This window comes from Balaenoptera acutorostrata, chromosome 7 (assembly GCF_949987535.1).
Source record: "Balaenoptera acutorostrata chromosome 7, mBalAcu1.1, whole genome shotgun sequence".
In the NCBI taxonomy this organism is placed as follows: domain Eukaryota; kingdom Metazoa; phylum Chordata; class Mammalia; order Artiodactyla; family Balaenopteridae; genus Balaenoptera; species Balaenoptera acutorostrata.
In genome coordinates, this window is record NC_080070.1 from 108,902,585 (window position 1) to 108,925,193 (window position 22,609).

General features: G+C 49.0%; 1 protein-coding gene across 1 annotated transcript in view; it reads left to right on the plus strand.

The window, feature by feature from the left end:
• Positions 1-633: 633 nt before the first annotated feature.
• The window catches only part of RAMP3 (receptor activity modifying protein 3), a 42,296-nt gene continuing 20,320 nt past the window's right edge, over positions 634-22,609 (plus strand). The window contains exon 1 of the mRNA XM_057549915.1: positions 634-653. The gene's annotated coding sequence lies outside the window, so the exon portion shown is untranslated. The remainder of the gene's footprint in view (positions 654-22,609) is intronic.

The window sequence follows — 22,609 nt, forward strand, 5'->3', positions numbered from 1 at the left end:
TTATTTTATTTATTTACTTTTGGCTGTGTTGGGTCTTTGTTGCTGCGTGTGGGCTTTCTCTAGTTGCGGCGAGCGGGGGCTACTCTTCGTTGTGGAGCACGGGCTCTAGGCACACGGGCTTCACTAGTTGTGGCGCACGGGCTTAGTTGCTCCGCGGCATGTGGGATCTTCCCGGACCAGAGCTCGAACCCGTGTCCCCTGCATTGGCAGGCGGATCCTTAACCACTGCGCCACCAGGGAAGTCCCGGCTGTTGTACTTTTGTCCTATATTTCAGGCAAGGGGAAGAAGGTACCCTGAGTGTGTGACTCCCCTGCTGGAATGATTGCAGCTAAGGAACCTCCTCCTCGTGGACTCAGTGTTTGTGCCCCCAATCCATATGTTGAAGCCTGAATCCCCAGTGTGAGGGTACTTGGAGGCGGGGCCTTTAAGGACATAATTAGGGTTAATTGAGGTCCTAAGATGAGGCCCTGATCCCATAGGACTGGTGCCCTATAAGAAGAGGAGAGACACCCTCTTTCTCTTTCTCTCTCTCTCCATGCACATGCACAGAGGAAAGGCCACATGAGGACCCAGTGAGAGGACGGCAGCCTGCAAGCCAGGATGAAGCCCTCATTGGAACCCTGACCTTGGACTTCCAGCTGCCCACTCTGTGGTATTCAGATATGATAGCCCAGGCTGACTATGATACGCTTCTCTGACACAAGTGCCCGTCAGCCAGGGCCAGTGACAGACCTGACCTTTGCTGGAATCAGGCCAGGCTAGAGGTGCCAGGGGTTTTAGGGGAAGCAAGGGAGATTCAGATTCTGAAGCTATGGAAAAACAAACAAGTACTCTCACGGTCCTCATGTCTTCATACTCCCCATAAAAGCTGCTCCCTAGAGCTCTTAGAGGGAAACATTCATTGGATTCGAAGTGGCTTTCTACTTTCTGCAAGTCCTTCTCAGCTCTCAAGCTCCTGTTCATTCTGGGACATCAAACCTGGCTTTGAAAGGCAGTGTCTGCACACACAGCCCACGCAGCCATGGTTTCACGTCCCGGAACTTGTTCTGAGAGCAAGCACGCTGCAAGCTTCCCTTGGTTCACTGCGGGGACAGGGTGGGTGCAGATGTCCGGAAGGGCTCACCTTCCCGCCCCTGGCTGGCAGCCCTCTTCCTGCCTCTGTTCATCCTGCTCCCCAACCCTGCCTGGTTCCCCACAGTGTGAGAGCCTCTCTGACCCCATCACGCCCAGTCAGCCTGCCCCCTCCAGCACCACGTGGCCCGCACCCTGCATTTATCACACTGTGTCACAATTAGTGCTTGTTTTCCTAACTATGAGGGCAGGGGGTATGTCTTCTTTATCTCTGTATCTATCTTTGTGGCTGTATCTATCTGCATCTGCCTCTAACATTCAGAGGCCAGGACATAGGAACTTGGTCAATAGGAGCGACTCCCAGGGCCTTGTCTTTTTGATGATAGACATTCTGACAGGTGTGAGATGCTATCTCGTGGTTTTGATTGCATTTCTATGATGATTAGTGATGTTAAGCATCTTTTCATGTGCCTATTGGCCATCTGTATGTCTTCTTTGAAAAAATGTCTATTCAAGTCATCTGCCTGTTTTTAAATTGTGGTGTTTTTTTTTTTTGATGTTGAGTTGTATGAGCTGCTTATATATTTTGGATATTGGCCCCTTATTGGTCATATCATTTGCAAATATTTTCTCCCATTCAGTTGGTTGTTTTTTCATTTTGGCAATGGTTTCCTTTGCTGTGCAAAAACTTTTAAGTTTAATTAGGCCCCATTTGTTTATTTTTGCTTTTGTTTCCTTTGCCTTAGGAGACAGATTCAAAAAATATTGCTATGATTTATGTCAAAGAGTGTTCTGCCTCTGTTCTCTTCTAGGAGTTTAATGGTTTCCAGTCTTGTATTTAGGTCTTTAATCCATTTTGAGTTTATTTTTGTATATGGTGTAAGAAGATGTTCTAATTTCATTCTTTTAGATGTAGCTCTCCAGTTTTCCAAGCACCACTTATTGAAGAGACTGTCTTTTCTCCATTCTATATTCTTGCCTCCTTTGCTGTAGATTAATTGACCATAAGTGTGTGGGTTTATTTCTGGGCTCTCTATTCTGTTTCATTGAGCTATGTGTGTGGTTTTGTGCCAGTACAATACTATTTTGATTACTGTAGCTTTGTAGTATAGTGTGAAGTCAGGCAGCATGATACCTCTAGCTTTGTTTTTTTTTGTTTTTTGTTTTTCTCAAGATTGCTTTGGGCATTCTGGGGTCTTTTATGGTTCCATATAAATTTTAGGATTACTTGTTCTAGTTCTGTGAAAAATGTCATGGGTATTTTAATAGGGATTGCATTAAATCTGTAGATCGCTTTGGGTAGTGTGGACATTTTAACAGTATTAATTCTTCCAATCCATGAACATGGATGTCTTTGTATTTCTTTGAATTGTCTTCAGTTTTCTTCTTCAATGTCTTATAGTTGTCAGAGTATAGGTCTTTCACCCCCTTGGTTAAGTTTATTCCTAGGTATTTTTTTCTTTTTAATGCAAGTTTAAACAGAATTGTTTTCTTTCTTTCTCTCTTTTTTTTTCTTTTTTCTTTTTGGCTGTGTTGGGTCTTTGTTGCTGCGTGTGGGCTTTTCTCTCTAGTTGTGGCAAGTAGGGACCACTCTTTGTTGCGGTGTGCAGGCTTCTCATTGCGGTGGCTTCTCTTGTTGTGGACCACGGGCTCTAGGTGCGTGGGCTTCAGTAGTTGTGGCACGTGGGCTCTAGAGAGCAGTCTCAGTAGCAGTGGCACATGGGCTTAGCTGCTCCGCGGCATGTGGGATCTTCCTGGACCAGGGATCTAACTCGTGTCCCCTGCATTGGCAGGTGGATTCTTAAACCTCTGTGCCACCAAGGAAGTCCCTGCTTTCTCGTTCTTGTAGTTCATTATTAGTGTATAGAAAAGCAACCAGACTTCTGTATATTAATCTTATATCCTGCAACTTTACTGAATTCATTTATTAGTTCTAAGAGTTTTTGGTATTTTAGAGTTTTCTATGTAGAGTGTCATGTCATCTGCAAATAGTGACCATTTTAGTTCTTCCCTTCCAATTTGGATACAGTTTAGTTCTTTTCCTTGTTTGATTGCTGTGGCTAGAACTTCCAATACTATGTTAAATAAAAGTGGTGAGAGAGGGAAACCTTGTCTTGTTCCTGATTTTAGAGGAAAAGTGTATGATGTTATCTGTGGGTTTGTCATATGTGGTCTTCATTATGTTGAGATATGTTCCCACTATATAAACTTTTTTTTTTTACATCTTTATTGGAGTATAATTGCTTTACAATATTGTGTTACTTTCTGCTGTATAACAAAGTGAATCATCTATATGTATACGTATATCCCCATATCCCCTCCCTGTTGCATCTCCCTCCCACCTTTCCTGTCCCACCCCTCTAGGTGGTCACAAAGCACTGAGCTGATCTCCCTGTGCTGTGCGGCTGCTTCCCACTAGCTATCTATTTTACATTTGATAGTGTATATATGTCCATGCCCCTCTCTCACTTCGTCCCAGCTTACCCTTCCCCCTCCCCATGTCCTCAAGTCCATTCTCTATGTCTGCGTCTTTATTCCTGTCCTGCACCTAGGTTCATCAGAACCATTTTTTTTTTTTAGATTCCATATGTATGCGTTAGCATACTATATTTGTTTTTCCCTTTCTGACTTACTTCACTCTGTATGACAGACTCTAGGTCCATCCACCTCACTACAAATAACTCCATTTCGTTTCTTTTTATGGCTGAGTAATATTCCACTGTATATATGTGCCACATCTTCTTTATCCATTCATCTGTCGATGGACACTTAGGTTGCTTCCATGTCCTGGCTATTGTAAATAGAGCTGCAATGAACGTTGTGGTACATGACTCTTTTTGAATTATGGTTTTCTCAGGGTGTATGCCCAGTAGTGGGATTGCTGGGTCATATGGTAGTTCTATTTTTAGTTTTTTTTTTTTTTAAAACGTCTTCTTATTGTGCTATACTGTTTTTTTTTTTTTTAATTAATTAATTTATTTATTTATTTTTGGCTGTGTTGGGTCTTCGTTTCTGTGCGAGGGCTTTCTCCAGTTGCGGCGAGCGGGGCCCACTCTTCATCGCGGTGCGTGGGCCTCTCACTGTTGCGGCCTCTCCCATTGCGGAGCACAGGCTCCAGACGTGCAGGCTCAGTAGTTGTGGGTCACGGGCCCAGTTGCTCCGCGGCATGTGGGATCTTCCCAGACCAGGGCTCGAACCCGTGTCTCCTGCATTGGCAGGCAGATTCTCAACCACTGCGCCACCAGGGAAGCCCTATTTTTAGTTTTTTAAGGAACCTCCATACTGTCTCCATAGTGGCTGTATCAATTTACATTCCCACCCACAGTGCAAGAGGGTTCCCTTTTCTCCACACCCTCTCCAGCATTTATTGTTTCTAGATTTTTTGATGATGGCTATTCTGAACGGTGTGAGGTGATACCTCATTGTAGTTTTGATTTGCATTTCTCTAATGATTAGTGATGTTGAACATCCTTTCATGTGTTTGTTGGCAATCTGTATATCTTCTTTGGAGAAATGTCTATTTAGGTCTTCTGCCCATTTTTGGATTGGGTTGTTTGTTTTTTGGATATTGAGCTCCATGAGCTGCTTGTATATTTTGGAGATTAATCCTTTGTCAGTTGCGTTGTTTGCAAATATTTTCTCCCATTCTGAGGGTGGTCTTTTCATCTTGTTTATGGTTTCCTTTGCTGTGCAAAAGCTTTTAAGTTTCATTAGGTCCCATTTGTTTATTTTTATTTCCATTACTCTAGGAGGTGGCCACTATATCAACTTTGATGAAAGTTGTTTTTTTTTTATCATAAATAGGTGTTGAATCTTGTGAAATGCTTCTGAATCTATTGAGATGATCATATGGTTTTTTTTTTAAATTAATTAATTAATTAATTATATTTTTTGGCTGTGTTGGGTCTTTGTTTCTGTGCGAGGAATTTCTCTAGTTGCGGCAAGCAGGGGCCACTCTTCATCGCGGTGCGTGGGCCTCTCACTATCACGGCCTCTCATTGCGGAGCACAGGCTCCAGACGCGCAAGCTCAGTAGTTGTGGCTCACGGGCCTAGTTGCTCCGTGGCATGTGGGATCTTCCCAGACCAGGGCTCGAACCCATATCCCCTGCATTGGCAGGCAGATTCTCAACCACTGCGCCACCAGGGAAGCCCGATCATATGGTTTTTATCCTTCATTTTGTTAATGTGGTGTATCACATTGATTGACTTGTGGATGTTGAACCATCCTTGTGTCCTTAGAATAAACCCCCGTTGACTGTGGTGTATGATCCTTTTGATGTATTGTTGAATTTGATATGCTAATATTTTGGTGAAGATTTTTACGTCGGTGTTCATCAGAGATATTGGCCTGTAATTTTCTTTTTTTATGTTGTCTTTGTCTGGTTATATCAGGGTGATGTTGGCCTTGTACAATGAGTTAGAAAGTGTTCCCTTCTCTTCAATTTTTTGGGATAGTTTGAGAAGGATAGGTATTAAATCTTATTTGAATGTTTGGTAGAATTCACCTGTGAAGCTGTCTGTCTGGTGCTTGACTTTTGTTTTTTGGAAGCTTTTTTAAAAAAAAATTTTTGGCTGCAGCGTGCGGTGTACAGGATCTTAGTTCCCCAACCAGGGATTGAACCCGTGCCACCTGCAGTGGAAGTGCGGAGTCTTAACCACTGGACCACCAGGGAAGTCCCTGTTTTTTGGAAGCTTTTTGATTACTGCTTCAGACTCTGTATTAGTGATTGGTATATTCAGACTTTTTTTATTTCTTCCTGATTCAGTCTTGGAAATTTGTATGATTTTAAAAACTTGTCCATTTCTTCTAGGTTGTTCAACTTGTTGGTGTGTAGCTGTTCATAATATTCTCTTATAGTCCTTGTATTCCTTTGGTATCTGTCTTTTTTTCCTCCTCTTTGTTTCTGGTTTTATTTATCAAGGCCTTCTCTATTTTTCCTTAGTAAGTCTAGCTAAAAGTTTGTCAATTTTGTTTGTCTTTTCAAAGAACCAGCTCTTAGTTTCTTTCATCTTTTCTGTTGTCTTTTTAGTCTCTATTTGATTTATTTTTGCTCTGGTCTTTATGATTTCAGTCTTTATATTAACTTTGGGCTTCATTTGTTCTTTTTCTAGTTCCTTTAGGTATAAAGTTAGATTGTTTATTTGAGATTTTTCCTGTTTCTTGAGTTGACCTGTATTGCTATAAACTTCTCTCTTAGTACCACTTTTGCAGCATCACACTATGGTATGTAGTATATTTATTTCTATTTGTCTTCTGGTAATTTGTGATTTCTCCTTTGACTTCTTTGTTGACCCAATAGTTGTTCAGCAGCATGTTGTTCAGTCTCCACATATTTGTGATTTTTCCAGCTTTCTTCTTGTAGTTCACATCTAGTTTCATTCCATTGTGATCAGAAAATATGTTTAATATGATTTCAATCTTAAATTTATTGAGACTTCTTTTGTGTCTCAACATATGGTTTATCCTTGAGAAAGTTCCAAGTGCACTTGAGAAGAATGTGTATTCTGCTGCGTTTGGACAGAATGTTCTTTATAAATCTACCAAATCCATCTGGTCTAATGTTTCACTTAAGGGTGTTGTTTCCTTGTTGATTTTCTGTCTGGATGATCTTTCCATTGATGTTGGGGTGTTAAACTCCTCTACTATTATTGTGTTACAGTCAATTTCTCCATTTAGAACTGTTAATAATTACTTTAAATATTTTGGTTTTCCTATGTTAGATGCATATATATCAATCATTGTTCTGTCTTCTTGATGAATTGTCTCCTTTATCGATACATAATGTCCATCTTTGTCTCTTGTTACCTTTTCTGGCTTGAAGTCTATTTTGTCTGATATAAGTATGGCTATACCAGCTTTGTTTTGGCTGCCATTTGCTTGAAGTATCATTTTCCATCCCTTAACTTTGAGCCTATGTTTGTCTCCAGAGCTGAGGTGAGTCTCTTGGAGGCAGCATATAGTTGGGTCTTATTTTTTAATCCATCCAGCCACTCTGTGTCTTTTGATTGGTGAAGTCAATCCAGTTTCACTTAGGGTGATTATTGATAAATGAGGATTTAGTACTGTCATTTTATCTTTGGTTTTCTGGTTTCTCTATACCTCCATTGTTTCTTTTTCCTTGTGTTTCTGTCTGCCATTTTGGTTTGGTGGTCTTCTTTGATGTTTTTCTCAGTTTCCTTTTTTTTTTTTGTTTCTTGTCTCTGCACTGTGTTTATGTTTTTTTGGTTACCCTGAGGTTTGTATAAAATGTCTCATAGATAAAATAGTCGCTTTTCTTTTTAAAAAATCTTGTGTGCCTGCCAATGCAGGGAACTAGGGTTTGAGCCCTGGGCCGGGAAGATCCCACATGCTGTGGAGAAACTAAGCCCGTGCACCATAACTACTGAGCCTGCGCTCTGGAGCCCATGAGCCACAACTACTGAAGCCCGCGTGCCACAACTACTGAGTCCACGTGCCTAGAGCCTGTGCTCCGCAACAAGAGAAGCCACCGCGATGAGAAGCCCATGCACTGCAACAAAGAGTAGCCCCCGCTCGCTGCAACTAGAGAAAGCCTGTGTGCAGCAATGAAGAACCAATGCAGCCAAAATAAATAAGTAAATAAATAAATTTATAAAAAAAACTTGTGTAAATTATTATGGAAATACAGCATCAAAGCTAGCCTCCTAATCTCATCTCCCCCCCCCCACCTTTTAAAATTGAAGTATAGTTGATTTACGTTTTGCTAGTTTCAGGTGTACAGCAAAGTGATTCAGTTATATATATTCCTTTTCAGATTCTTTTCCATTATAGGTTATTACAAGATATTGATTATAGTTCCCTGTGCTATACAGTAGGTCCTTGTTGTTTATCTATTTTATATGTAGTAGTGTGTATCTGTTAATCCCGAACTCCTAACTTATCCTCCCCTCCCCCTTTCCCCTTTGGTAACCAAAAGTTTGTTTTCTTGTCTGTGAGTCTAAAATAGTCCTTTTTCTGCTGATAGTATCTTATCTTCATTTACCTATATGAGTTTCATCCTTTTCCTCTTTCCCTTTTATGTTTTTGTTGTCTCAAATTATCCCTTTTTTTGTTGTAAGTTTGTTACTTGCACCTGAAAATGAGAGAGCTATAGCTGTTTTTCTGCTTTCCTTTTTTCCTCCCTTTAACCTTTATACTGTAATAAAGTGTTTAAAGCCTCTTCTGATAAAGAGTTTCAATTTTCTGGTTCTGTCTATGTATCCCCTTGCTCAAAGTTTTGTGTATTTTTGCTGTTTTGTTTTCGGTGGAAGAGTTCCTTTCATCATTTCTTGTAAAGCAGGTCTAGTGGTGATGAATTCCCTCACCTCTCGTTTGTCTGGGAAAGTCTTTATTTCTCCTTCATTTTTGAATGACAAATTTGCTGTATAGGGTATTCCTTTTTAAAAAAATTAATTTATTTTATTTTTGTGTTGGGTCTTCACTGCTGCACGCGGGCTTTCTCTAGTTGCGGCGAGCGGGGGCTACACTTTGTTGCAGTGCGCGGGCTTCTCATTGCGGTGGCTTCTCTTGCTGTGGAGCACAGGCTCTAGGTGCATGGGCTTCAGTAGTTGTGGCATGCAGGCTCAGTAGTTGTGGCTCGCGGGCTGTAGAGCGCAGGCTCAGCAGCTGTGGCGCATGGGCCCAGTTGCTCTGCAGCATGTGGGATCTTCCCGGACCAGGGATCAAACCCCTGTGCCCTGCATTGGCAGGCAGATTCCCAACCACTGTGCCACCAGGGAAGTCCCTGTATAGAGTATTCTTGAGTGACAATTTTTATCTTTCAGTATTTTGAGAATGTCACTCCACTCCTTTCTGACCTGTAGGGTTTCTGCTGAGAAATCTGCTGATAGCCTAATGCGGGTTCTTTTGTAGATTACCATTCTTTTTTCCCTGGCTGCCTTTAAATTCTTTCTTTGTCCTTGATTTTTGGCAATTTTAATATAATGTGTCTCGAAGAAAGTCCTCTTGCGTTGAGGTAATTAGGTGTTCTTGTAGCTTCATGGACTTGTGTATCCAGTTCCTTCCCCAAATTTGGGAAGTGTTCAGCTATTATTTCTTTAAATAAACTCCTTTCTCCCTCTCTTCTCCTTCTGGGATACCCATTATGCTAATATTGCCTTTCCTAAAAGATAGCTCTTGTATGATTTCCTCATTTAAAGGAATATCTTATTTCTGTTTCCTCTTTTACTTGTATTATTGTTAGATTTCTATCTTCTATCTTGGAGCTCACTAATTCTCCCTTCCATATGGTCTGCTCCATTTCCAGTGCTAATACTCTCTTCATCTCATTTACTGATGTCTTCAGCTCCAGAATTTCTCTTTGGTTCCTTTTTGGAGTTTCAGTCTTTTTGGTAAAGTGTTCCTTCTGTTCATCATTTTTATTCCTGAGCTCATTAAACTGCCTTTCTGACTTTTCTTGTATCTCTCTGAGTTTCTTGATGACAGCTATCTGAATTCTCTATCAGATCACAATATTTCATGACTTTAAGTTTGGTGTCTGGAGAACTGTCATTTTCTTTTTGTGTAGTGTTACTGTGGTTCTTCATGTTGTTTGATGAACTGTTCCTGTGCTGGTGCATTTGAGGCTGGACAGGTTAGGAGTTAGAGTCCTTTCTTTTATTTTCCAGTAGGTGGCGCTATCACACAAGTTTTTGGTTTGTCTTAGCTGAGCTGCCTCTGGTTCTATTTCAGTGCGCTTTCCAGCTTCATCGTCTCTGTAAAAAGTGTGGCTCTGTGCCTTCATTGTCATTTCTTGTGCCTCTGGGGTCACTGCTGCCTTGTTTCTGCCAGGGCTGCTGTCATCCCTGGGATGGTGGGCTCTTTCCTTATGTCTGGGATCCCCTGAGACACAGGCTCCCCGTGGAGGAGGGAAGACGAGGGGAGGGGAGCCAGGGTCCACGGGCACCTCTCCTGTGTCTGGTGTTGTAAGGTTCCCGGGCCCCACCACTGCAGATGGGGGCGTGTCGTGGGCGCCTCAGCGGCTGGGAGGATGGTCCCCCAGCCCTCACTGCCACTGCTGCCCAGTTACCTGTGGCCACGGGTGCCGGTGCAGCTGGGAGGCCTGAGTCGTATGTGCCCCTTCTCCTGCTGCTTCTGGGTTCTCTGAAGCTGTGGGCTCAGCTGCCATGGTCAGAGGGCTGGGACTGCAGGCAGGCACCCATTCCACTGTTCCCACGGTTCTGTCGTCTCTATTTCAGTTCACCCGCCTTTAGATGTACTGATGTGTGGACATTCCCCGTGCTGTTGTGTTGGGCAGAGGAGCCTTTCCTGAGCTGTGGATGTTTTACCGGGTATAGATCGAAGGGGAAGGACAAAGGTAGTTTTTCACTCCACCGTGTTTCTGATGTCACTCTTTAACTTTAAAATAGGGTTTTACAATTACCGAGTGGTAGCATGATCATAACAAATTAATTTAAAACAATTTGGCATCTTCCATGTTCTCTTATTTTACATGAATCTAATCTAAAAAATTAAAAGGCAGTTTGCACAGCAAAAGTGTAACAACAAGAGCCAAATCTGACTACATGTTGGATCAGTTTCTTTTACTTTAACCTTTCCTTTCTGCTGTTTTTGTTCACTTAAAAGGATACTGTCTATACACAGTGGCCTGCCTCAGGGAGCCCCGCCCCTCTGCCTGAATGTTAAACCAAAGTGCCTTTGTTCAGGCAAACTTCCGGCCCTGTGGCCTGTGGATGGCTGTTAAGAAAGAAGAAATTAACACCTCCCCTCCCCTCCCCGAGGCTGGTCATTCCAGGTGATATTTGCAAAACTTAATGGCCTTTTTACTTTACTTCCTCATCTCGTCCCCCTGTCTGTGCTATAAAAGAAATTGGCATCCAAACCCTGATAAGATGGTTATTTTGAGACTTTAATCTGCCATCTTCTCGATCTGCCGGCTTTCTGAATAAAGTCATATTCCCTGCCTCAACACCTGTCTCCGATTTATTGGCCTGTCGTGCTGTGAGCAGAGCGAGCTTGGACTCGGTAACAAAAGGAGAAACCATGGATCACACAGAGGTGGGGGAAGGATGCAGCTAGACCAGAGGAAGAACCTGCATTTGGGCTCCATCTCTCTGCAGAACAGTGTTCTCCACTGCTCATGCTGCCTGGCAGTTTCATTAAGTTCGGCAAAGACAGTTCTATTCCAGCACTTGATGGTAAAACCCGTTTCCCAAGCTGTGGAGCGGATGGCTTGGGGCTACCAGATGTCACAGCAGAGAGCTGTAACCACAGAGAATCCTGAGCCCAGAAGTGGGAGGGGGTGTCGAAGAAGGAGCCAGGGACGGCTGCTCAGCGGAGATGACTCCAGAGCTGGATCTTGGCGTGTGAAGTTGGGGGCAGAGCCAGGTGAAGACAGAAGGTACAGTCATCCAGGGGAGCGGACATGGAGGAGGGCCCCAGAGGCTAAGCGTGAAGGAAACGGTGGTTTCCAAGAATAAGAGAAGTCAGCATCCTAAGTGAACAGCGAGGGCACAGAGATGCCTGGAGAGAGGAGCAGAGGTCCCTTGTGACCGGAGAGACTGCACACAGCTCTCCCCTCCAGCCTCAGTGCAGGGAGAGCAGACCCGGCCACCTCTGAATCCACTCCTGCCAAGATGCTGCCGACCTCTGTGGGCGTCCCTAGCCCTCACCCTCCTGCTCCCTGTGATGTGTGGTCCTCTTGTGCCCACTGTGACACCAGGCGCTCCTGGCCTGGCAGCCCCTCCTTTGTGCCTGGCAGGAGGCTTAACCTCCTGCAACCAGCCTGTAAATGGCGAGGTCCTGAAGGCACGTGGCCGAGCCCTCTGCTTTGCTGGGGCTTCTGCACGGCCCACCCCCAGGCAGCGCTGTTTCTCCTCGGAGCTCCGGCCAGCACCTCTCCTGCTAAGCCTGCACCTCCACCACCAAGCCTGGCCGGAACCCTGGGGGCTTCTGGCCAAGTCCTGCCAATGTTATCCCTAAATACCTCACTTCCACTCCTCACTGTCTCCCCTACCTCCCTCTCCCTGTGACCTTGTGCCTCAGGGTCCGTCCTCCCAACCGCTTCTCAAAATGCAGATGTAATGGCTCTCTTGCTCACCAGCTTTGACAGGCTGAGTGATCTGCCAGCCGGAGAGGGTGGGACATGCGTGACCACCGCCCATCCATCCATTCAGCAGGTATACATTGGGTGCATACTTTTTACTTGGCACTGTTCAAGGAGCATGCTTCCCACAGGAGACAGACAACCGTTCTTTCATTTCAGCCACAGGGGTGTGTAGGGGAGGAGGGCTGGGATTTGAAGCCAGGGCACTTGGACAAGCCAGGCTCCACCACGTGCTACAGAGGGACTTCATGCGAGTCAGGTCATTGATCAGGTAAGCAGATCATGTTATTGAAGGCTCAGGTCTGCCATCACTAATGTGAACTTCAGCCGGAATATCTGTCAGCGTCCAGCTGGAAAAGGAAAGCTTGTTTATGGTGGGACTTTTCCAGTGTATACCTGCTGAGTGAATGGATGGATGGGCAGTGGTCATGTATGTCCCACCCCTGTCCGGACGTGGTGAAAGAGGTGATTGTAGGGGAGGAGTAGAGGGGGACGGCCGAGGCAGGTGGTGAGTGTGGCGGTCTCTCTGCTGGTCCCCAGGGAAGCGGGGAGCACCTCCACAATGCGCACATTTCTCAAGCCTGAGAAGGGAGGTCTGGGGAGACGGCCCCCCTCTCTGCCCCCAGGAGACATTGTGAGGACAAGAGTGCCATCGTGGACTGCCACCAGCCTGCCCGCCCCTATGATTTGGGCAGCGCTGCTCCCCAGAACTTCCTCCAGTGGTGGAAGTATGGCCAGTATGCAGCCACTGGAGGCTCTTGAGTACTAGCGTGACTAGTGCAACTGAGGACCCGAATCTGTAATTTGTTTCACTGCAGGTAGTTAAACCTAAATAGTCACACAGAGCGAGGGATCTGAGAGCCACATCTCCGAGGCCGCGTTGCCAGCTGGCTTCCTGTTAGATTCTGCAGTGGGAGGCGTCAGAGGGGGACTGGAGCGGGGAGGAGCGGGGGCAGGAGATGCTCCTATTTTGTCCTGGCAGGGTCACTCCTGCAGTGGCCGGCGTCCATCTCCTTCCAGGACCCTGGGGCGGGCCTTGTGGCTTGGTGCTCAGCAGCACCCCTCGGCCAGCCACGCTTGTTCTGTGCATGTCAGGCACACCGATGGCATCAGAATTTACACCTGTTTGAATTTTGTCTCCCTAACTACCAGCGAGGTGACCGCATTTTATGTTACCCCCATTTCATCGTCTCCTGTGCCCTGCTTGTTCGTACTCTGTGGCCCATGCACTTTCCTGTCAGGCTGTTCCTGATTTGTAGGCATTCCTCTTACCTGTTGGATATGAATTCTGTGTGTTGCAAATACTTTCTTTCATTAAGTTGTTTTTATTACCACTCTATGGTATTCTTTTGTCTTGTGAAAGACGTAAAATTTTATGTGGTCGGAATTGTGCGCTACTTTATGCCTTCTTGCTATAACCTGGACTACCTAGCCCAGAGTTATAAACACATCCTTCTGTAGTTTTAGTAATACTCTGGTGGATTTTTTAACGTTAAGTTCTTTTGGTTCATTGGAAATCGTATGTGTGCGAATGTGTGTCAGGTCAGGAATTAATATAATTAATTTCCCCCAAAGCTGACAGATTGCTCCAAGCCCACTCTTTCCTCTATGATTTTAAATGCTGCCTGTTTAAGGCCCTGTCCTTTTGTTCACTTTGTTCAGCTCCTTGAATTCTGCTATCGCTCGGCAGTGTGTGTGGTGCAGCATGGTGTGGAGGGAGGGAGGGTCAGAGCACACGGCCCGGCTCATGTGGGCACCACTGCAGCTCTGCATGGACCCTGCGCTCCATCTTCAAGGTGAAATCCTGAAGCTCAGAGTTTCAGCGATGTGCTCACTTCACAGACCCTCAGCCTGAGGTTTCCAGCCGAGAGGGCCGGCTCCAAAGCCTGTGTTTTCCAGAAGCTCGAGTGACAGGACCGGGGTCTGGGTGGTTCAGAAATGGTGCTCCAGGAACACCTCAGTGTCAGAGTGTCCAAGCCTCTGTCTGGGCTCGTTTTCTTTTCACTCTACACTTTACCTGGGACTCTCGTGCTTTCCTTTGGCTTCAGATACCATCTGGATGCCAAAGACCTGTAGGCCTGTTTCTCCACGCAACCTGCCCCCTGGGCTCCAGGCGCAGGCATGGACCTGCCTGGGGACATTCCCCTGCAGGACCTCAAGCAGACCCCTTCCCACCAGCCCACATCTTTCTTCTCCCCACTCAGGGACGGCCACCAGCACCCACTGGGGGTTTGAGCTGCCATCCTGGGCAGCCGTCTTTTTTTTTTTTAATTGTGTTTCGTTGTTGTGGTTGTTTTTGGTTTTTGTTTGTTTGGTTGGTTTTTTTGGCCTCACCGCACGGCATGTGGAATCTTAGTTCCTTGACCAGGGATCGAACCCCTGCCCCCTGCAGTGGAAGCGTGGAGCCCTAACCACTGGAACGCCGGGGCACTCCCTGGGCAGCCATCCTTGACTCCTCACTCTCTCTCACTCTGTCCATCCTTTCTGGAGTCCTGTCAGCATCTGCCGGCTGTGCCCTCCCTGTGGCTAGAGGGGCCTGCTGAAAGCACCATCTACTCAGCTCTGCAGAGCAGGCCTACTGCACGCAAAATAAAACGGACATTCCCTGAGCCCCCCGCTGGGGGCTTCACTGCTTTTGGCCTGGCCCACACTTCTCTGGGGTTGGACCTCCTCTTCCTCCCCTGTGCCCTCTCTCGCCTCTCCCACCTCAAGTGAACCCCACTCCCCTGGGCCTCCCCAGAAACCACTCATGTTGGTTTCATGCCAGTTCCTGGTGTCAGGGTCTGTTTCAGGGAGCCCAAGGCAAGACGTGAGCTGTACAGTAAGTCTCCTACATAAGAATCTTCAAGCTGTGAACTTTCAAAGATGTGAACGTGTGTTCCATCAGTGTCAGGCATGAGCACAATTGCAGCTTGCCCTCCATCTCCTATTGCTGACAATCCTTCAGCTCTACCATCTCCCACCTCCTCTCCCTCCTCCAGTCAATAACGCTTCTTGCCTTTTCACTTGATGCCAGCCCCTGTATGCCAGCTGTTGTACTGTACTACTGTACTTTTCAAGGTACTGCACTGTAAGATTAAAAATGTTTTCTTGGGGCTTCCCTGGTGGCGCAGTGGTTGAGGGTCTGCCTGCCAATGCGGGGGACACGGGTTCGAGCCCTGGTCTGGGGGGATCCCACATGCCGCGGAGCAGCTGGGCCCGTGAGCCACAATTACTGAGCCTGCGCGTCTGGAGCCTGTGCTCCGCAACGAGAGAGGCCGCGATAGTGAGAGGCCCGCGCACCGCGATGAAGAGTGGCCCCCGCTTGCCACGACTGGAGAAAGCCCTCGCACAGAAATGAAGACCCAACACAGCCGTAAATAAATAAAATAAATAAATAAATAATTAAAAAAAATGTTTTCTTTATTTTTTGTGTTTGTTTGTTTTTTATGTATTACTTGTGTGAAAAGTATTATAAACCTATTACAGCACAGTACTATATAGCCAATTGTGTTAGTTGGGTACCTAGGCTAACTTTGTTAGACTTATGAACAAATTGGACTTACGAATGCGCTTTCGGAACGGAACTCGTTCATACGTAGGGGACTTACTGTATTTGTTTTAGGGTGGATGAGTTTTCTGGGGCTGCCATGACACTGACCACAAACGCAGCAGCTTAAATCCACACACTTATCCTCTTATAGTTCTGTAGGTCAGAAGTCCAGTTTGGGTCCCTTGGGCTACAATCAGGGTGTCTCAGGGCCCCCTTCTTCCTGGAGACTCCAGGGGAGGATCCATTTCCTTGCTTGTTTGTGTCACTGGCAGAATTCACTTCCTTGCGGTTGTAGGACCGAGGTCCCCCTTCCTCACTGGCTCTCAGCTTCTGAGGTCACCCATGTTTCTTGTTTTTAAAAATTTAGTTTTGGCTGCGTTGGGTCTTCATTGCTGGGTGAGGGCTTTCTCTAGTTGCGGCGAGCGGGGGCTTCTCTTCGTTGAGGTGCATGGGCTTCTCATTGCTGCGGAGCATGGGCTCTAGGCACGTGGGCTTCAGTAGTTGTAGCATGCAGGCTCAGTAGTTGCGGCATGCGGGTTCTAGGGTGCGCAGGCTTCAGTAGTTGTGGCTCACGGGCTTAGTTGCTCCATGGAATGTGGGATCTTCCTAGAGCAGGGATCGAACTCACGTCCCCTGCATTGGCAGGCAGATTCTTAACCACTGTGCCACCAGGGAAGTCCCCCACCCATGTTTCTTGGCTTGTGGCCCCGTCATCCCTCTTCAAAGCCTGCAATGGTGGGCTGAGTCCCTCTTGTGCCTCCTCCTTCCACCTCACCTCTCTGACCTGTGGGAAGGGTTCCCTGATTGAGGGGGTTTGGTGATAGGTTGGTCCCACCCAGACAATCCCAGATGATCTCCCCATCTCAAGGTCTGTGCCTTAGTCACATCTGCAAAGTCCTTCTGCCACATCAGGTGACATATTTCCAGGTTCTGGGGATCAGGGCCAGGACATCTTTGGGGACTGTTACTCTGCTAACCACACTGGTCTTCCTCTTTCTTTCACTAAAGTCCAGGTTCATCTTCTCATCCATGACATTAAAAGCCCAGCCACCAGGGGGCGTGTGGTGCTGGAGCCCTCCTCCCTGAGACCATCCTGGAGCAGAGCCGGGCACCTGGGGCTCCTTGGCCTCTAAAGAACTGGTTCTTGCTTTGCAATGTCACGTGGGGAGGGGTTTCCTGCCTCTCTGTCTGTCCCCATTGGTCTCCATACTGAGTGCCGCATCCTCTTACAGGAGAAGGAAAGTGCGTCCCCAAAGAACATCCCTTCAACTCACACTGTGCCCCTCAGTGTCCAAAGTACCTTTGCTCTTCCAGCCCTGGGAGAGGCAGGCAGCTGCTGTCATTGTTACATTTACCTCTGAGCTCATGAGAACCGTGCTCCAAACGGGTCCTGACATCAGCTCGCATCCTTTGCCCACATCACAGGGCAGGAGCAGGGCACAGGTGGGTGGGGTCCGAGGGCTGAGGGTCAGGTGCTGTGGAGGGAGGAGGTCAAGTCCGGGAAAGGACTGTGCTCACTGTGTCCAGCTGGGGAGCACACTTACGTCACACACACACATGCACACTCACAGGTACACTCACGGCACATGCGTATCACACATTGGCACACACTGCACACACACACAAACCCACACACACTGCACATACTCACACAGACATCCACACATATTCATACACCACACTCACGTATATGCAGCACATAACACATGTGTTCACACACATATAAATGCAAACGCAAAGTCTCACAGCATACATATGACATAAGACCTACCACATGCCACATACAGCACTATAGGAAAATGAGAAAACAAACAGAAAGGAACACAAATTAAAAATCACCCCGGGGACTTCCCTGGCGGTCCAGTGGTTAAGACTCCGTGCTTCCACTGCAGGGGGCACAGGTTTGATCCCTGGTTGGGGAACTAAGATCCCACGTGCTGTGGGGCACAGCCAAAAAAAATAAAATCACCCCAAATCCCTTCAGATCCAGAAATGACCATGGGTAACATTTTGGTATATTTTCCTCAAAACATTTTCTGATAGGTTTTACAAAAATGAAATTAAATGAAAGTAAACTTGCTTTGTTCATTTAAAGAGGAAGTGGGTGATAATGAATAGATAAACACAATGTGGTGTATAATACAGCAGAATATTCTTCAGCCCCCAAAAGGAAGGACACATACTACAACGTGGATGAACCTGGAAGACATTATGGGAAATGACATAAGCCAGACACAAAAGTCAATTCACTCATGAGGTCCCTAAGCAGTCAGATTCATAGAGGCAGAAAGTAGAATGGTGGTTGCCAGGGGCTGTGGGAGAGGACAAGGGGAGTTACTGTTTAATGGGGGCAGAGTTTGGGAAGATGAAAAGATCAGGAGATGGATGGTGGTGATGGTAGCACAACATGTGAGTTCGCTTAGTGCCCCTGAACTGTACACTTGAAAGTGGTTAGGATGGTAAATTTTATGTGATGTGTGTTTCACAACGACAACAACAAAAACAACAACAGCAACACAAGAGAGTTGAGTTCTGGGCCCTGGGAAACAGCCGAGAGTCAGGCCCCTCTCCCGGCCGGCCGAGGGGGATCTCCCAGCCGCCCCTACTTGGTATACAGACCCTCTGCCGCATCACGTGCGGGTGTCACGTCTGGCGCTTCACTGAGGATGGAGAGACAATGTTTCACCGGCAGGGGGCGCCAAGTACCCGTGCACCTGCCCCGCTCTGCCGGCCTGTCCAGCCAAGTCTCCCACGGTCTGGGTTTTGCGGGGAATCTCCCAGAAGGAGTCGGCCGGCCGTGAGCCTCGGCTCCTCTCATGCTGGCTTCTGGACGAGATGCGTGGAGCCGAGACGCCCCGTGTTCCTCTGATCCCAGTTGCTCACAAACCCTCCACTTAGAGAAGAAGCTCCTTTATTGTCGAGAGAATTTGCTCCTAAAACCATCACAAGAAAAATTATTGAATAAATATCATGACAATACTGTGTCAGTCAGGGCTGGATCAGGAGAGAGAAGCCACACAGTAATTGGCACGGGAGAGTTCGATATAGAGAACTGTGAACGGAGACTGGGTGGCCTACGAAGGAACGCAGGACCGCAGCTGTAGGGACGCCTGGTCAGCAGACCCCGGCGGCAGGGGGGCGCCACCCTCAGGAGGAGCGAGTCAGGGGCCAGGCGCTGCCTGGGCGCGTCATACGTGGGCGTGGGAACCGAGCGTCCCCGTGTCACACGTGAGAAGACGCAGGTGCAGGAGCAGCTGCTTCCGCTCTGGGGTCTCAGACCCTGGGGCCCGGCAGCACAGACGGGGAGCAGCCGCTGTGGGATCCAGCAGTGGGCCCTGTCCCCTCCCCTAGGGGCAGGGAATCTCCCTACCCTATGACACCCTCTGAGCTGGTCTCTGGGTGGCACTGGCTGCCAGGCCACTCGCAGGGGAGAAAAACCACTTGGGCTCACCCTTGAGGGCTCAGCTTACTCCACAGGGCCTGAGCCTACCGTGAACCACAGGGGAGGGCCTGTCTTACCCCTGGGGTCTCGTGCTTGTCCAGTGCCTGTGTTTCCCAGAGGACCTGGCATGGGTCCCTGGACCCTGCAGGGGCCCCTCCTCAATCAACACATCTGCTATTTTCCCATCTGGTGGCCTGTGGCGAGGCAGGGGTGAGGAGAGGACCCTCAGGGAGCTGCCTACAGGCCTGCTAGAGAAGGTGGGGTCTGATGGCCTTGCCTTCCCAACGCGGAAGCCACCTGCTCAGAGCGGGTGTGCTGCAAGGAGGAGCCAGACGAGGCCCACAGGCATGATGGCTACTCTGGGCCCGTCATGGCCATCTGGGTCCTCCCCATCTCCACCTCCACCTCCACCTGTACCATCTCCACCTCCACCATCTCTGTCTTTACCTCCACCACCATCTGCACCATCTCCACCTCCACTATCTCCACTTCCACCATCTGCATCGCCACCTCCACCATGTCCACCTCCACCACCATCTCCACCATCTCCATCTCCACCTTCTCCACTTCCACCATCTCCGTCGCCATCTCCACCATCTCCACCATCACCATCTCCATCACCACCTCCACCATGTCCACCTCCACCATCCTCACCTCCAGCATCTCCACCTCCACCATCTGCATCGCCATCTCCACCATCTCCACCTCTACCATCTCCACCTCCACCATCTCTATCTTTACCTCCACCACCGTCTGCACCATCTCCAGCTCCACCATGTCCACCTCCACCATCCTCACCTCCAGCATCTCCACCTCCACCATCTCCATCGCCATCTGCACCATCTCCAGCTCCACCATGTCCACCTCCACCATCCTCACCTCCAGCACCTCCACCTCCACCTCCAGCATCTCCACCTCCGTCCCCCAGTGCCTGTGAATATCAGCACAGAGAAGCTCCTCTGACCTCAGTCCTCACCTCTGACCTGAGAGTGAGGCAGGGCAGTTATCCTCTTCAGCTTCAGATGGAAAACTCAAATCTCCCTGAGGGTCTTTTTTAAATTTTTATTTTCCTGAGGGTCTTGTGTTTAGGAGATAACAGAGCTTGGCTGGACCTTTGTCTGTGCATCTTGGACCCCCTGCTCCCCCACACCCTACTCTGAAACCCAGATCTAGGCCACCATGTGGGGAGGGGGCCAGGCCCTGGGAGTGTCTAATGGAAGAGCCGACACCAGGACTTGGACCAGATTTGTCGTTTGTAGGGGAAGTTTTCGAGCTTGGGGCGGGTTCCTATAAAAGCTGATTGGACCTGTTCTCAGGGCTGTGTGAGCTGAACCGAGGGCAGTTGGGGCTTCAGGGGAGCAGGAGGAGGGCTGGCTGGGAGAGCCTCAGGTGGGTTTCTGGATCCATCCATGTGGGGAGGAGATGGTCCTAGGTAGGGGTGACTGGCTCTTCTGAGAGCAAAGCCTGTGAGCTCAGGGAGTCCCCTGGGCCCAGCCTGTTCTCTCTGCCCTGAGGCCCGAGGGCTGCAGCTGGCCCCCCAGACGTCATCAGCTGGGCCCAGAGGAGCTGGCTGTTTGGTGAGTAGGGGCTTCCATCCCTGGAGGGATCCAGGCTACAGCCTCTCCCCCTCTTACGGGCAGATTGCTTGTGGATCAAACAGCATCGTCCTAGGGCAGCACCCACTGTCATGAGCACTGACCCTAACCCATCTGTCCAGGGTGTCCCCTTACCCAGCCTCCACCGTCCCACCTGCCCCTCTCAAGCTCATCTTTCCCCAGGGACCGCCCCTCCTGTCTTCCTGGAAACATCACACCCGTGCACCCAGACCTAGTGGTGTATACAGCAAACACGTGTCCTTCCTCACCATCCTGGGGGAGACTGGCTCCGACTCAGCCAGGACCTCAGTGCAGTGGAGGAATGTCGAGGTGACCTCTCACCCCAGGGCCGCCCACATGGCTGCTCCTTGGCCATGACGAAGCAGCTCTGCACAGCAACAAGCCAGAGCTGCCCAGCTCTTAAGTTCTGGCCCTGGAGTTCCCAGAACGTCCCTTCTTCTGTGATCCGCAGACCATAGCGACCACTGATGCCAGCCTGGATCTGGTGGGGGAGGGGCAGCCAAGAGTCTCTGATGACTTTTGAAGAGTCTCTGATGGCCTCTCTGGAGAGAAGAGGAGCAGCCGGCTCTCAGCAGGGGAGACAGCTCTGCCCAGGGGCGTCCAGTGTGCCCAGCGGCTGCCAGGACAGGATGAATGTGGGAGCAGCAGGGTGGGGCCCCAGCAGGATGGCCCCTCTGGGACTCTCCCAACCCCCTCCTCACTACCTGCCTGAAACCACCTGCACCAGCAGACCACGTGCCTGTGCGGGCCCTGGCACTGTGCACAGGGAACGGAAGCCAGGGCCCTGCCTCTCAGGCACTCCCTCTAACGGGGATGTGTGGGCAGTCTGCAGGCCTCGGGAGTTGGCCCTGGGGCACGGAGGAGCTCCGTGGAAGCGGGGTGCAGGGACCCGAGTCTATGGGATGGGGGAGGGGAGGGCATCCCAGACAGGGGAGCAGCGTCATCCAGCGCCCTGCCTCCCGGGGTGCTCGTTCCCTAGTACCGGTCAGTGTGGAGCCGCGGCCCCAGGCTGGGGCGGGCTCCGGGCGGCTGTCTGGTCTGCCCCCCCATCTGGCCCATCTCCCCCATTCCAGCCTGCTAGCTGTGTACAATTGCCTGCGAGGTCTGGCCTAGCCTCTCTCGTGGAGTGGTGTAGGCCTCTGTGAGTCTGTGGCCTCCTGGGACACTGGTGGACACCTGGACCGTGCTCTTGGCTTGTCTCCCTTGCTGCAGGGCATCTGAGAGAGGGCAGCTGGCAGGAAACACTGGCTGAGACTTCAGACCCCGCTGAACGCGTGGAAGGCCTGGGTCACAGGTTCTGAGTCACCCCTGCATCTGTGCTTGCCACCAACTAGGGCAGAAGGCAGGCAGGACGGCTGGTCCATTTTAATTAGCTTGAATTCGCCCTTGAAATAATTCTGGTTGTAATCAGAAAAAGCACAGAAAGCTTCAATCCCTTATTAAGTGGACTTCCTCATGCAAGAAAGGTCAGTTCAGCTCTTGCAAGGTAGTTGTTTTGCAATGCTTGTACTAGAATCCCTCTGCCCAACCCTCCCTCGCAGGACGGGGACTTCGGAGTGGGGTTATTACCCACCTCCCACCACTCAGAGAGGAGGAGGCCTTGTCCAGGTGGGGAGCCCACTTGCTCCATCTCTCTGACTTGGGAAGGGCCCAGGCTGAGAGCAACCAATCCCTGAGGGGGCCCCCGCCTTCCCGACCCCGCTCCCTGAGCCCTCAGACCAGCACGTGCTGGGGGGGTGTGGACTGGGGGCACCGTAGGGCAGAGGGGTCCCCACCAGTGACAGTGTGACCAGCTGTCCGTGGGGCCAGAGTCTGTGCTAGGGGTTGAGGGTGACAGAGGTGACCAAACCAGGCGAAGTGATCCACGGCTGGAGAACCCCGAG